This window comes from Gavia stellata, chromosome 11 (assembly GCF_030936135.1).
Source record: "Gavia stellata isolate bGavSte3 chromosome 11, bGavSte3.hap2, whole genome shotgun sequence".
Classification (NCBI taxonomy): domain Eukaryota; kingdom Metazoa; phylum Chordata; class Aves; order Gaviiformes; family Gaviidae; genus Gavia; species Gavia stellata.
Genome location: NC_082604.1, coordinates 15710592 through 15723947, shown reverse-complemented (window position 1 = coordinate 15723947; position 13356 = coordinate 15710592).

The following is a 13356-nucleotide window of genomic DNA, read 5'->3' as shown; positions in this document are numbered from 1 at the left end:
GCAAACAAAGGCACCCCGCATGTCTGGGTATTGCTCCGCAGCTGCGGAGCGCTCTGCTGTTCGGCCGCCCGTGAGAGCCTCAGACCCGGGTGCAAACGGCATGGGAAGGGGAGAAGAGCCGCAGCCTTTGAGAGGGGCTGGGGACAGCAGCGGCTCCGTCCTGCTCCCTTTGGCACAGCAGCAGCCAACACTGTGCTCGAGGGGAGACGCGCAACCTCCTCTGCCAGGGACCACTTGAGCCCTGGAGACCCTCCGGGCCACTGCAACGTCCTCGTCCCCATCACAGTCACTTGCAGGGGTACATGGGGAGGGTCAAGTAGCGGGAGGCATTGCAGGTTCGTCTGGGGAGCTGCAAGACTTCTCAGGAATTTTTCTTCTAGATTTTAAATCTCACTACAAGGAAAGATGCCAGTGCAATTAGTTCTGTGCTGACCTGGCAGTTTTTCCAACAGGTGCCCAGCAAATGAATTTGACAGCAGAGCAGCCATCTGTGAAGGCAGCCTGTCCCGAGAGTTATGCAAGGAGAGTTGAGTAACAGACAGGATACTCTCTGTGTTTAATTACATTTTCTTTTAATCTGATCTCTGTTGAGACTTTCTCTCTAGGTGTTTTTACATGCTGCACCGCGTGCCTCACTCACACATGTGCCCACACACTCTTGAGCCCCTGGCTGTCCAAATGCCACCCCAAGAGCCACAAATAGCTCAGTCCTGTCTCTTACCGGGGCCGTGCTGCCAAGGCATGCCCTGAAACATGGCCGCAGCCAAGGTGCTCCCAGGACCTCGACGGCCATCGTGGCTGAGCACGACACGGCTTATCCAAAGCAGACCCAGCAGTGCCGGCCAGCGGTGAAGAGCTTGGAGGAGCACCCGCTCCACGGCCCTGCTGGCAGTGCTTGGCATGGGGCAGGGGAGCACACAGGGGTTCTCCCTGCCTACACACAGCTCCCTCGGCAGTTTGGCAGCCGGTATATGCGTGTCCCTGATGGGGTTGCTCTGGCTGCCCATGCCAAAGTCAGAGGTGTCCTACAGACCCTCTGCAAGCCCCACATTCATCTGCACCTCTTGTGTTACAAACAGGTTAGAAATCAGAAAAACCGTGGACAGACGCCCTGACCTGAATGGTACGAGTGCTGCCATGCCGCAGTGCATTGCGGAGGTGAGATCCACCCCCGACAGCAGACCAGCAAGTTCAGTTTTTCTCCTGAGCTTGGCTGCCTGCATCCTGCAGAGCAACCAGAGGAGAAAGCACTGCAGATCGGCCAGCCTTGGCCACAGCAGAGCATTTGCCTTGTGCACGTGAGGACAAGCATGTGGAGGTGTGTCTGTGTGCGTATCCACATCTGCACATGGAGCACTCTCCTACGGGATGGAGCGAGGACTCCCTGGCTGTGGTGGCAGTGTTTTGCCCTTGGATGGAGCAGTTCTGATGAAGCCTCTCACCCTGCTGCAGCAGGAGGGGCTCGTGCTCGCTCTGGCCCCCAGGCACTGCCCAGCACCCAAGGGCTGCCCTGCGGTGCTGGCCTTGCCAGAGGTGTGCCCAGGTGGCTGGGCACTGCAGTTTTGGCTCCCGGCACCCTGTGGCCAAAGTCACACTGGAGCAGCGAAGCATCCACCCAGCCATGCTTCACAAAACCTGCTGCAGGATTGTGCACTCACTTGGGACGTGGCCAGGAGGCGATGAGGAGCCAGGAGCCACCAAGAGCTGACACTCCTTGAGCCCCAGCAAGAGCAGGGATGACATGTTGGGTGCGCTTTGCTATAGCCATCAGCTCCCTTGCAGCCAGCACCAACAGCAGTGGAAGCAAACCTGTGCCTTGGTAGGAGACACAGGGGTCCCACCTGCAGCCAAAGGCAGCACCTTCAGAAGCCCAGGGGCTGCAGTGCGTGGAGCCCCAGTCCTCCACTGGCTGCTGCCGGCTAAGCGGCATCCCATGGGTGCTGAGACGCTGCACACCTTGAAGCACAGATGACAAGAGCTGACAACCGAGCTCGCTGCTGGGTGCTGGGACCTGTCTCCATGCAAGCACTGGCTGCGCCTTCCCCAGGGGCACATTTCTGGGCTCTGCCTGACTACAGTGGGAAGCACCCAGCTATCTGCTGCTTGTGTGTTGGATTGGAGCAGGCTTGGGCTCCTAAAGCTGAGTCCCTGCTTGGGGCCACCAGACCAGGACATGTTCAGCGGCCATCCCATTCCTAGCACTGCCAGGACCCTCCTGTCATCCCACCTCCAGCACCCACTGGTACCGCTTACGGGCACAGACTAGGGCCCTGCTCCATGTCCCGCCTGTCATTAGCCCGGAGCAGGACACCGCTCATGAGCCCATCCACCTTCAGTGCACACCAGAGCAAGGGTTTTGGGAAAAGCATAACCTTATAATTGCACCTAATTGTGGGGTGGGGAGAAGTCATCTCCACCTGGTAAGCAGTTCGTACCCTGGAGCAAAGGAGGGGAGGCACATCAAAGGGCAGGAAGCTGGAGCAGGGTTGGGAGGACAGGAAGGAGGAGAGCTGGGGGGGAAACCAGGGCAAAGGAGGGGGCACCAGACACGCTCTGAACACTTCATGCAAGAATGAAGCCTCCCCCACATTTCTGGGTGATGAGGCAGCTGCAAGGCAGGCGTACGGGGTGCATGCACAGCACATGGAGGGTGAAGTGCTGCAGGGCTTGGAGGACACGGCAGCGCTGCCTGTGAGGCGAGTGCGGGTGCAGATGGGGTGCATGGGCAGCATGCACACATGCGAGGCAGGAGTGGGTGCAAAGAATACATGGGGTGAGGCAGCATGAGCTACACAGCACGTCCAGGGGTGGGCCTGTGAGGCAGCCCTGCGTGAGGGGCACATGCAGGGGGTGCATGGGGTGAGGCAGCGCTGGGCGCATGCTATGCATGGCGTAAGGCAGCACTGCATCTGGGGCACATTTGGATGGGCTACATCAGCTGGGACTTTCTCGCGTTACTAAGCTGTCCACTTCAGAGGCAAGGCTCAGCTGGCCCTAGGGAGAGAAGCCAACAGCAGTGAGTGCTGCTAGCAAAGAAAACCCCGTTGTCAGAGTAAACTGGAGCTGCAGATAAAATCCAGCCAGCTGAAGGCTGGGATAGGGCAGTGCCACACCACCCCTGAAGATCTACCTATAGCCAGCCTGGCTTAGTGCAGAAATGAGATTGTCCCATCGCGTACACCAGGGCACCCTGAAATCAGCTCCTCCACCTATATAACAGCCAGGGCTGGTGGGAGCCTGGCTCCCCAGCGAAGGGCTGTCCTATCACGCCATATCCCCCAGCTGGGATTTCACCAGCTGCAGAGAAGCCCCCCAGTAGTTCTGCACCTGCTGTGGGATGGGAGAGCAGCCGGAGTGACATCGTCCTCTCAACCCTTTGATGAGATCCTTGACACTACTTAGGACAGCCAAGAAGCTGCCCAAGCTCTCACCAGCAGGAAAAGCCTCCAGTGGAGGCACTGCAGGGACCAGAAGTTCTGGGCACACCCTTTGCTTATGGGACACCACCAGCTCCAGCCCTGGAAGTCAGTAGCCCGGGGCTCCATGCCTGTCCCCATGAGGAAGCTTTCATCTCCAGATGGTGTCTGAGCAACCTAAACACACCGGGGCTGGAGAGCTGCCATGGTCATAGCTGTTTTGCACCATTTTGCATGAACAGATCTTGTCTTCAGGCCTGCTGCCTTTGAAGCCCCGGTGCTGGAGCTCCTCTGCGGGACCTGTGGTGTCGGGGCACCGTATCCTGGGATCTAGGATATCCTGAGAGTCCCAAGACTGCAACCACAAAGACGCCGTTGTTTGCATGGACAGCTCGTCCTGCCTCAGGAGGTGCCTTTCCTCCTTTCTCTGTCTTGTCTCCTGCAAGTTCATTTTTGTTGTTTTAATCCCTTCTCTAAAGGGAACGGGGCTTTGGGCTGGCCAGACAAGTTGCCACATGTGTATAGAAACAAAAATGAACTTGCAGGAGACAAGACAGAGAAAGGGAAGGCAGGTGGGAATTTTCCTCTGTTTCTAGGAGTGGCAAGAAAGTGCTTTGAAATCTGTTCATGCAAAATGGTGTAAAATTTCAAACTACAGTTATGACACCAAAAGAAGTAAACAGACCGTGGAAACGTGAACTGGCCTCTGGGATATGGGAACTCAGTCCAAGGCAAGCGCACGAAAGATGTTGTGATTCATGTATATACAAGTAGTGAGTAGCTCTCCACCCTGGAAATTTTCCAGTTACGTATTCAAAACACAAGAAACCAAAGAGAGAGATTTAAGAAGTTGGAAAACTAAAAAAGTTATTATTACTTAAAGGACAAACCCTGTTGTGCAGGACCAGCAGCGGTTCTGGCTGGGGTCCAAGGAGGACTCCCTGACCCACCAGGCACTGCTGCCGACGTCCAAGTCCCTGGAGAGAGTAGCCAGAGGGATCCCTACTTTTCTGAAAGTAAAAAAACCAAAATAGAGCAAAGAAAAACAAGGACAAAAAGAGGTACAAAAGAGAGAACAGGACAAGTCTCTGCAGACAGAACTACATTGCAAAGCTGGAGCTGGACCAGCGATAAAGCTTTGGCCCAGCGACATCTCACCCTGCGGATGTGTTCACCATAAAAACCAGAGTCCAAGCAGTGCACTTAATCCTGGCTTTTCAGTATGTCCCAGAAGTGCCCCACACCAAGGTCAGCCTTATGCTGCTAAATAAGGTAAAAAAATCTTGTTGTTGTTGCATTTTGCTGCCAGGTTACCACAGCACACACTAGGTACGGGGCAGGACAGGCGTTCAGCCAGATTTCGTTCTCACTGAGAGGAGCGAGGAAGCGCACAGCAGAAGGGGGCAGAGCAGGACTTCTCCAGTGGATGTGGGAGCAGATCCCGCAGTCTGATACCAGACCCCCGTGGGCCCCTGTCCGTGAGTGCCTGCTCAGGTTTAAGTGCCATGGGTGCTGCGGGGCCCCGACTGCCACGGCTCGGCTCAGGGTGCTGCTCCCCCCTGGCACGGGTGCGCCTGCGCCCCGCCGAGCCGAGCCCCCACAGGCACCCCGGTGCTTGCCGCTGTGCTCTGCATCCCGCACCTCGGAGGATCGCTCCCACATTCCCCCACGGATTCGTGATGCTTTTTCCTGGACTCCTTAAGCAGCCCCCAGCATACCAAAACATATTTTAAACGCTTTAAAAAATGTTGGTAAACATAGAAAGCGCCTTCTGCAAAGGGACTTTCTGTTGTCCTGGAGGAGGCACAGTGATCTGCTTACGGCATCGCCAGGTCTGTCCAAGAGATGCCCAAGTAAGGCTATTTAAAGCCGAAAGCCTTATTTTCTGCAGCTAAACCATATTTCAGCACCTTAGCTCAGGAATGCGTTAATGCAGTTACACAATTATATTTTCTATGACCTATATACAACCTATATCTTCCTCATGACATAGATTTATAATGCGTGGGTAACTGCAGCTCCACTCACGGAAAGAGAGAACAGACTTTATTGCATTAAGAAATGCAATTAAGAAATCTCCTGCAGATTATGCTGTCCAGCCAGCCGAGCACGGAGCCCTTCAGCAGGGACGCGGGCTCTCCGACTGCTGGAGTGCTTCGGAGCCGGCTTCAAGTCAGCAACTCGCATCGGCTACCAGGAGCGCAGGAAGCACACACAGAGTTCGGGGGTGGCCTCAGACCCTCAGATATCCCCCGCTCCTACGCCGCAAGGCTGTTTTATATATGTTTTATGTTTGCACCAGGAAGATCCGAGGGCAGCACTTTGGCCCTGATGAACTTCTCCACCAGCCAGCACAGCGTTTCCAACCCCCGTCTCTGAGCCCCCCAATCTCACACCACAGGTCAGAGGAGAATTTTAAGAATTGCCTTTCTGAAAGAGCAAGTTGCATCCCTCCACACAGGCTGCGGAGCGCAAGACACTGTCGTATGTGTTTGGCTTTGCCCATGAATAGCTGCACTGAGGCCACCGAGCCTAGAGCACACATGCCTTGTGTTGAAACACAGGCCTAAGTGTTTGCTAGACTGGAGTTTACGTTATACAGAAAATAAATAACATAAATTCAGTGGTCAACACTCTGTTTCAATACATAGTTACAGTCTGAAACGGCACAGAGATACCCATTCATAGCGAGTTTCATTCAAACAAGTTAGGGGATTTTAGGAATGATTAGTTTAGACAGTGTTAAAAATGCTTTTATCTGTGCTGCACCCCAGGGATACTAGCCAGGCATGTATTTCAGTGTAAAGAGACCTCGGGTGAGACAAGGAGTGCGTTATACAATTATCTTGAACTTTTATGACAACGGATGTCATTCCTTGCATTACCAGACATAATTATTCTTGCAAAATGGTTGTTACCCATGCAATAGAGCAAAAGCTTCTCACACCAGGACAGATGTACAGGAGTGTAGGAACTTCCTTGGCATGCAACGGAGCAACCTGGAACTGATTTTGAGTCTGTAAGTGCCCGTGCGCAGACAGAGCTGGCAGCTGGCTCCTGGCCTGTGCCCGCAGGCAGGGCGAGCTGCCTGAACCAGGAGCTGGAGCCGGCTGTGCCAAGTGCCATGCCTGCCCCTGGCAGCGGCTCAAGCTGGGGGCTTCCTGCTCCTGTTAGTGCTGCAGGTACACCTGGTACGGGTGTCCCCGAAGCTTGAGGGAACCAGGCAGCTAACATGTGGCTCGGGGCTGGAAAAGTGCCGGCGGTATGAAAAGACTGTCCAGATGTGCTCTAGGGGATACACGGTCTCAGGGACTCGCTTGTCGATAAAGGTGTGCAGCAAAAGAGTATGTGCAGGGAGGGGATGAGGTTGGGACTTAGTGTGGGGGCTGAGAGTATGTGAGAAAGACGGGGAGGAGAGGTGCTTCCTGCGTGTGCATGTGGTGGGGCAGCAGTGGCCGGTAAAAGCACCGGCACCATCCCCACACCTGTGCTGGCCCTGAGAAAACTCGCTGGTTGGGACAGACAGACCACTGCAGCCCCCGGATGGCTCTGTCCTGCACCTCCTCTAAGCCACCTCGTGCCACAGAGCCAAGCCACCACACTATCTCATCCTCTTCAAAGCTGGCCATTGCCACCTCAAAGCCTTTCCCGAGTCCCCAGGCAGATTTTCTGCAGGCACTTTCCCATTATCAAAGCGCACCTCGGCTGTACTGGAGCACTTGATCCCCATCTTCTCTGGAGGGCTGCCAGGGTAAGTACCTGTGCAAGCATTCAGGCGCTGTTTCCTGTAGGAAGAGGAGCCATATAGCCATACTCCAGACACCCACTGGATGTCTCCAGTGGGACGCAGGGACTGCCACGTCCCTCCCTGCAGTAGGTGATGGAGCTGTGGGGCCTTATCAGGGTGCATTCCATCTCCCGCCTTCTCCCTCGTTAGTCATGCTTCCTGGAGCAATGGTCGCATCTCATTAGAGTTGGAAAGGGAAGGTGCTTTACTGTGCTCTGAATGCTTCAACACCCCTGACCAGGCAGAAACCAGGAAGGAAACGCAAGGACGCGTGGTGCTGGCAGCCTGCTGACTGATTGTCATAGTAACCCGGGTTAAAGTCCCACCAGGAAAATGACTTCTACTACAGCACTTGACCCCACAAGGTGACGGGTACCACCAGCACCCCTGGGAGCACAGTCGCTCTGGCAGGGAGGCCCTGGAGTTACACAGTAAAAGACGATGTAGAGCTTTCTCCTAAGCTGCAGTTCAAGGTGCCTGGGCAAGGTGCCCGTGGGGTGATGGTTAACCTTGGTGCCCATTTAAAAGCAACACAACAGTGTTAATGTCTGCCCTCACTCAACCCTGGCACCTTCCTCCCTGAAGCTCTAAAAATTCAGGGGACTTTATAAGCCACTTGTAGCAGCTCTCACGCAGAAGACTAGAGATGCCACATTTTTTATTCTGCCATAAAAAGTAATTCAGCCTATGGAAAGGGGGATAACACCTGTTCTGGCATCAGTTATAACAACAGAAAGAGTCAAACAGCACTGCATTGCATTGCAATGTATACTTTTTGGTTTTCTGCTTTCCAGCATGGGCAGGGTGGTGGCAAAGATGGCTGGGATGGTAAGGGAGCTTGGCACAGGCAGAGTGGTTTGTTCAGGGCACTTAGCGAGGCAGTGGCAGGGCCAGGACCAGAACTGCTGGATCTCAGTCCTAGGCAGAAGTTTTTCTGTTATACCATTAAAACAGACCAGCTCTTACCTGGTTACTCCACTGAATGCCCTCCCTACAGTCAAAGCAGAAATTCTTTCTTTCATTTTACCTATTGCTACTTTTACTGATGTCTTGACAAACACAGTGAAGAGAGATCTGCCAGACTCTCAGGTGACCAGAGCTGCTCTGGCTGTGTGCTGGAGCTGGAGAAGACTGGGAAAGTTCACTTCTCTTCACAACATCATCTGCCAGGTTCTGCATGAGAAAGATCTTTCATACAAGGGGTCCAAACACCTGATACAACATGCTTTGGGGGTGGACAACCTTGTGCCATGCTGGCTAGGAAAAGGCAGGCACAGGGGAAGGCAGGAATGAGGAATGGGTAGGCAGATCAGCTGTCACTGTGCTCTTCAAAGCAAACCTATAAAACTCATGGTATTTGGGCCAATTTCACAATGCAAGGGCTATGAAGCTGCAAAGTTGGCAAAGGCATAGGAGTACCATTGAGTCTTAGAAACCCTCGCTCTTAAAAATACAGATATTTTTCCAAAAAGCCAGAAAACTTTAGACTCTTTCTCCATGTTGATTCCTTGGGGCTGCAAGCTGCCTGGTGGCAAGAGATCCTTTATTAAGGGTAATCTGATAATGATGTGCTTTATCAGAAAAGAGACCAGAAAAATGCCTCCCTGACCATACCTACGGGACCAAAACACAAACAGCTTCCCTGTTAAAGACAGAGGAAAGCCATACTGCACATCCGCAGGCAATGGGGTGAGCAGAGACCCACTCTGTTACTGCTCTGTTGGCAAAAGGTGCTGTGAGGCAAACCACCCTCGGGGAACCAAATTAAACCGCCCTGAGGGAAGTGAATTACTGCATGTTCACTGTAGCACGTGCATGATAACCGCACCTGAACCAAGGTGCCAAGCGCTGTGCCCAGAGCTCCCTTCTGCACCCGCGAGCCGATGCCACCGGTCAGCCCTGCTGCCGGCGTGCCTGGAGCAGGATAGCGCTCACAGCACTGTTCGTCAGGTCAGTGCGCATCTCTCCCTACATCCTGCTGAGTGCTCTGAAGAGCTGGTTCACTGCCAAGACACCGCAAGAGAAGGCACTGCGTGCTGCAGGAGACCTGTCCGCATGGTCGCGTTGTGCCTCCTGATAAGCTCTTATCAGGGCAAAAGTATTATTTCACATCACTGTTTTGAGGTGAAAACACAGGTCTGCTCCCTCCCTGAACAAGTGCTGGGAAGAGGATGATATGTCTGTATCAGTAGCATCCCTGTGGCCCTTCCAGCACTGCTGAGAATGAATTAACTGTATCTGGCTCCAGACCAGGCCCCGGAGGTGGAGCTGGCTCCATTACAAATTCTCATGCTATTTGTAGCATCCCTCCGCTCCCCGGGGCTCAGGCTGCTGGCTGAGAAACCTGCTGGTATTGGTTTTGGTTTGCTTCTAAGACATTTCTCAGCATTGCTGTTGCACAAGAAGCTGAAAACTCATGTTTCAAAACCCCAGCCAGAAGGACAGGTGCTGCTGTTGCTATTTAAACAGCACCACCATGTTCAGGGGGGTCTCCAAGCCAGAAAGATAAACCCACCCTAGGTTTCCTAGGTCTTAAAGTTTCTAAAATGCTCCTATTTCAGGGTGCGCTGGGTGGCACTGTTGCAGAGCTGGGTGCCGGCGAGCAGAGCTCCCTGCAGAAGCAGCAAGCCTGCAAAGGCGTCCTGCTGCCATGCACTGCCAGCATCTCTCTGTGCAAGGCAGGACCTCAGTCGACTTTCTGACCTGTTGTGGCTGTTGTAGAGATCTTTAGCACAGCTTCCTAATCTTTATTCGCCAACGGCATCCTGGCCTGTATCAGAAACAGTGTGGCCAGCAGGAGCAGGGAGGTGATCGTGCCCCTGTACTCGGCGCTGGTGAGGCCGCACCTCGAATACTGTGTTCAGTTTTGGGCCCCTCACTACAAGAAGGACACTGAGGTGCTGGAGCGTGTCCAGAGAAGGGCGACGAAGCTGGTGAGAGGTCTGGAGCACAAGTCTGATGAGGAGCGGCTGAGGGAACTGGGGTTGTTCAGTCTGGAGAAGAGGAGGCTGAGGGGAGACCTTATCGCTCTCTACAACTACCTGAAAGGGGGTTGCAGAGAGGTGGGTGTTGGTCTCTTCCCAAGTGACTAGCGACAGGACAAGAGGAAGTGGCCTCAAGTTGTGCCAGGGGAGGTTTAGGCTGGATATTAGGAAAAATTTCTTTACTGAGAGAGCGGTGAAGCATTGGAACAGGCTGCCCAGGGAGGTGGTGGAGTCACCATCACTGGAGGTGTTCAAGGAACATGTGGATGTGGCATTGTGGGACATGGTTTAATGGGCATGGTGGTGTTGGGTTGATGATCTTACAGGTCTTTTCCAACCTTAGTGATTCTGTGATTCTATTTAACACATTTTTTTCCAACTGATAGTGCTGATGTCTTTCTTTCATTTTTTTTTCCTCAGGGAAGACAAGGAGCCCCCGGGGAAGCAGCCCGCCCAACAGGCACCAAGTCCCCACACGGAGACCTTTGGGAGCAGGAAAAGCACCACCAGGGAAGCAAGAGTAAGGCCCTGACTTGGGGCAGAGGACAGCTGCCCTGCGTAATCTCCTGTCCTGTTTTCAGAGCCGTTGCGGTGTGTGAAAGCACTGCCATCACTGGCCTCCTTTTCCCAATAACATTCCTGGCAGTGGGCAGTTCCTCAGCTGCAGATTCAAAACCAGACATGCAAGAAGTGCTTCTCAAGTCCTAAACTTTCCCCTAACACCTATCAACTTCATCCCAGGTGTCAAAGCAACAGGGTACGTAACAGACAGCACCAACACACCACAAGTCAGTCATGTGCATCATCTAGCCAGAAACAGGAGTATCCATTATCTTGGGTCCACTAGGCAGAGGAGAGAAGCTGCTTTGCTAACACTCTGGCATGCCTTGCGCGGTTTTTTTGCCAGTGCTCAGTAACCAGACAGCACCTACAGGTCCACCATTTGGGAGGAAAGTGGCACATGGAAATATCCTGATGGTCAACGTTATCTAAGAGAAATCACATCCCACTGCCTACAAACATTCCTCCAAATGCTGGGTCTTGCCCGTCAGCCCAGCAGAGTGTTGAGCACAGTTCCCAGTAACACTACACAGCTCACATTTGGTACCGCACACCTCCTGGCCAGCTCTGCAACTGTTTGAGATCTTCAGCCACATCAGAACAGCAGACCTAGGACATCAGCCACTCGTGACAGTGGTAAAGACTTTTGAAGCCCAGAGGAAGAAGCACACATTACCATCCTCTGTGTAGCTCATTCTAGAAATAAACACATACGGGACTATCAATGAGGGATCTCCATGGCAACTTGCTGCTTCTCGCCTCTGCCTGAAATGAACCACTTCCTCTGCAGCTCTTGCCACTCAGAAGAGACTTCTGGATTCTCTTGGCTTTTAGAGATGTTCTTTATTTACTTCACCCGCAATAAACTTTTTGCCTGCTAAACTCTCCCTTTGCTGCCAGTGGAGGTTTCACGTTGGGGCTAAACCAGGAACCACAGGTTCCATGGGACACACACTGGGACTTGCCACTGGTTTGTGACTTGGCTTTCGGTCAAGACAGAAAGAACCTGAAGCAGTCTGAAGTATCCAGACTCACAGTACTTGCTTGGGAGACCCCAGAAGGCCCCTTACTGTGTTAGGCTGAACCAGAGCAAACATGACATGCAGAGGACCACCTTTTGGTTCCCAATGTCATTGTAAAGAACCATGCTGATCTGAAAGGGAAAACAAAAACAATTTACAAAGGCTAAAGGGTGCACTGAGGAGCTGTAGCATTGCTGTCTTCCAAAGCATTGTGAGAAACATGCAGAAAAAGCTAGGACACTGCCACAGCCTCAGCAGCTGGCCCTTGAAAAAAAAAAGCGCCACAGGCACCTTCGGCAACCTAACTCCTCATAGGATACCACAGCAGCAATGAGCACAGACTTCCAGGGGATTTCACTGAACTTCCTTCTGTCTCCTCCATCCTCTGGCTTTGAAGGTCAAATGGAATTGAGATTCCTTCCCTCTGTTACTCACCAGCAAGACAACGATCTGTCCTCAATGCCTGCATTAATGCAGCACTACGGTGCGAAACAAGGGTCTGGCTGCCTCCGGGAACAGATTTCAGAACCAAGTTTTCACTTGGCACTGAATGGCTGCTGGAAGCCCAAGACTGGTCATCTTGACTTTGCTCCACTGGCTCAGAGTTCACATGATCATCTGCACCATACAAAAACAGATACTTGCTCTTCCTGCACCAGCACTATACTCCTCTCATCTGCAGACATCCACCCAAAGTTCCCCACCCAGGCAGAAACCAGATCAGGCACTGACAGCTCACCTGAGCACTTCTCAGAGGGCAGAGGCAGGGACTGGGGCTCACATGATAAGAAATCCTAAACCTGACTTGGCCACAAGGCCCTTGCATGGCCTCAGACACTTCTTGGCTTGCAAGTCTCCGTTCTGTGAGAAGAGCTAATCCTTATTATCAGGCAGCTGTAGCATTTGGATTAGTTACACACAGAGTGCTGAGGCAATGAATAATGCGCAGCACCGCTCTTAACACTGTCATTCGAGGGAAACCACATAAGATACAAACACTGACTGTGTGTGTGTTTGCAGAGAGGCCTCTCTAGTTGCCTTCTGCTGATGAAATGGGTTGTGCTGCCCATTCTGCTCCAGGCAGTTCTCACTCAGCCTCCACAGTTCCACTACCTGCTGAACCACTGCCACCTCCTTAATTACTGAGCCCAATTAAATCCCGACCTCAGATTCAAGGGGGGTGGGAAAACCAATGTAGAAATAAGCACTGGAGACACAGACACATGCTTTACAAATCTCACAGTTTATTTTTCTCTCTGTGCAAATCGGTGCTACTTAACATTACTCACATTTCACAGTGCAGAAGTAATTACAACACTACTTAAGCTGCAGTTCAGTGGGATCGTTCTGGGTCCTGGATCCCAGGCAATCTCCATGTGCCAATGACCTGGAATAGAAAAGAACTGCATGGCCAGCATTTCCAGTAGTTGTTACTTGTAATACAAGCTACCTTGACAGCATCTCCAAGGGAAGCCTGCTTTCCTCCTCAGGCATCACAGCATTCACGGCTGCATGCAGACTCCAAGTGTTTAGAGCCAGTGGCATATAAAAATTTTATGGCACAGTTTCCAAGTCAGAGCTAGCAG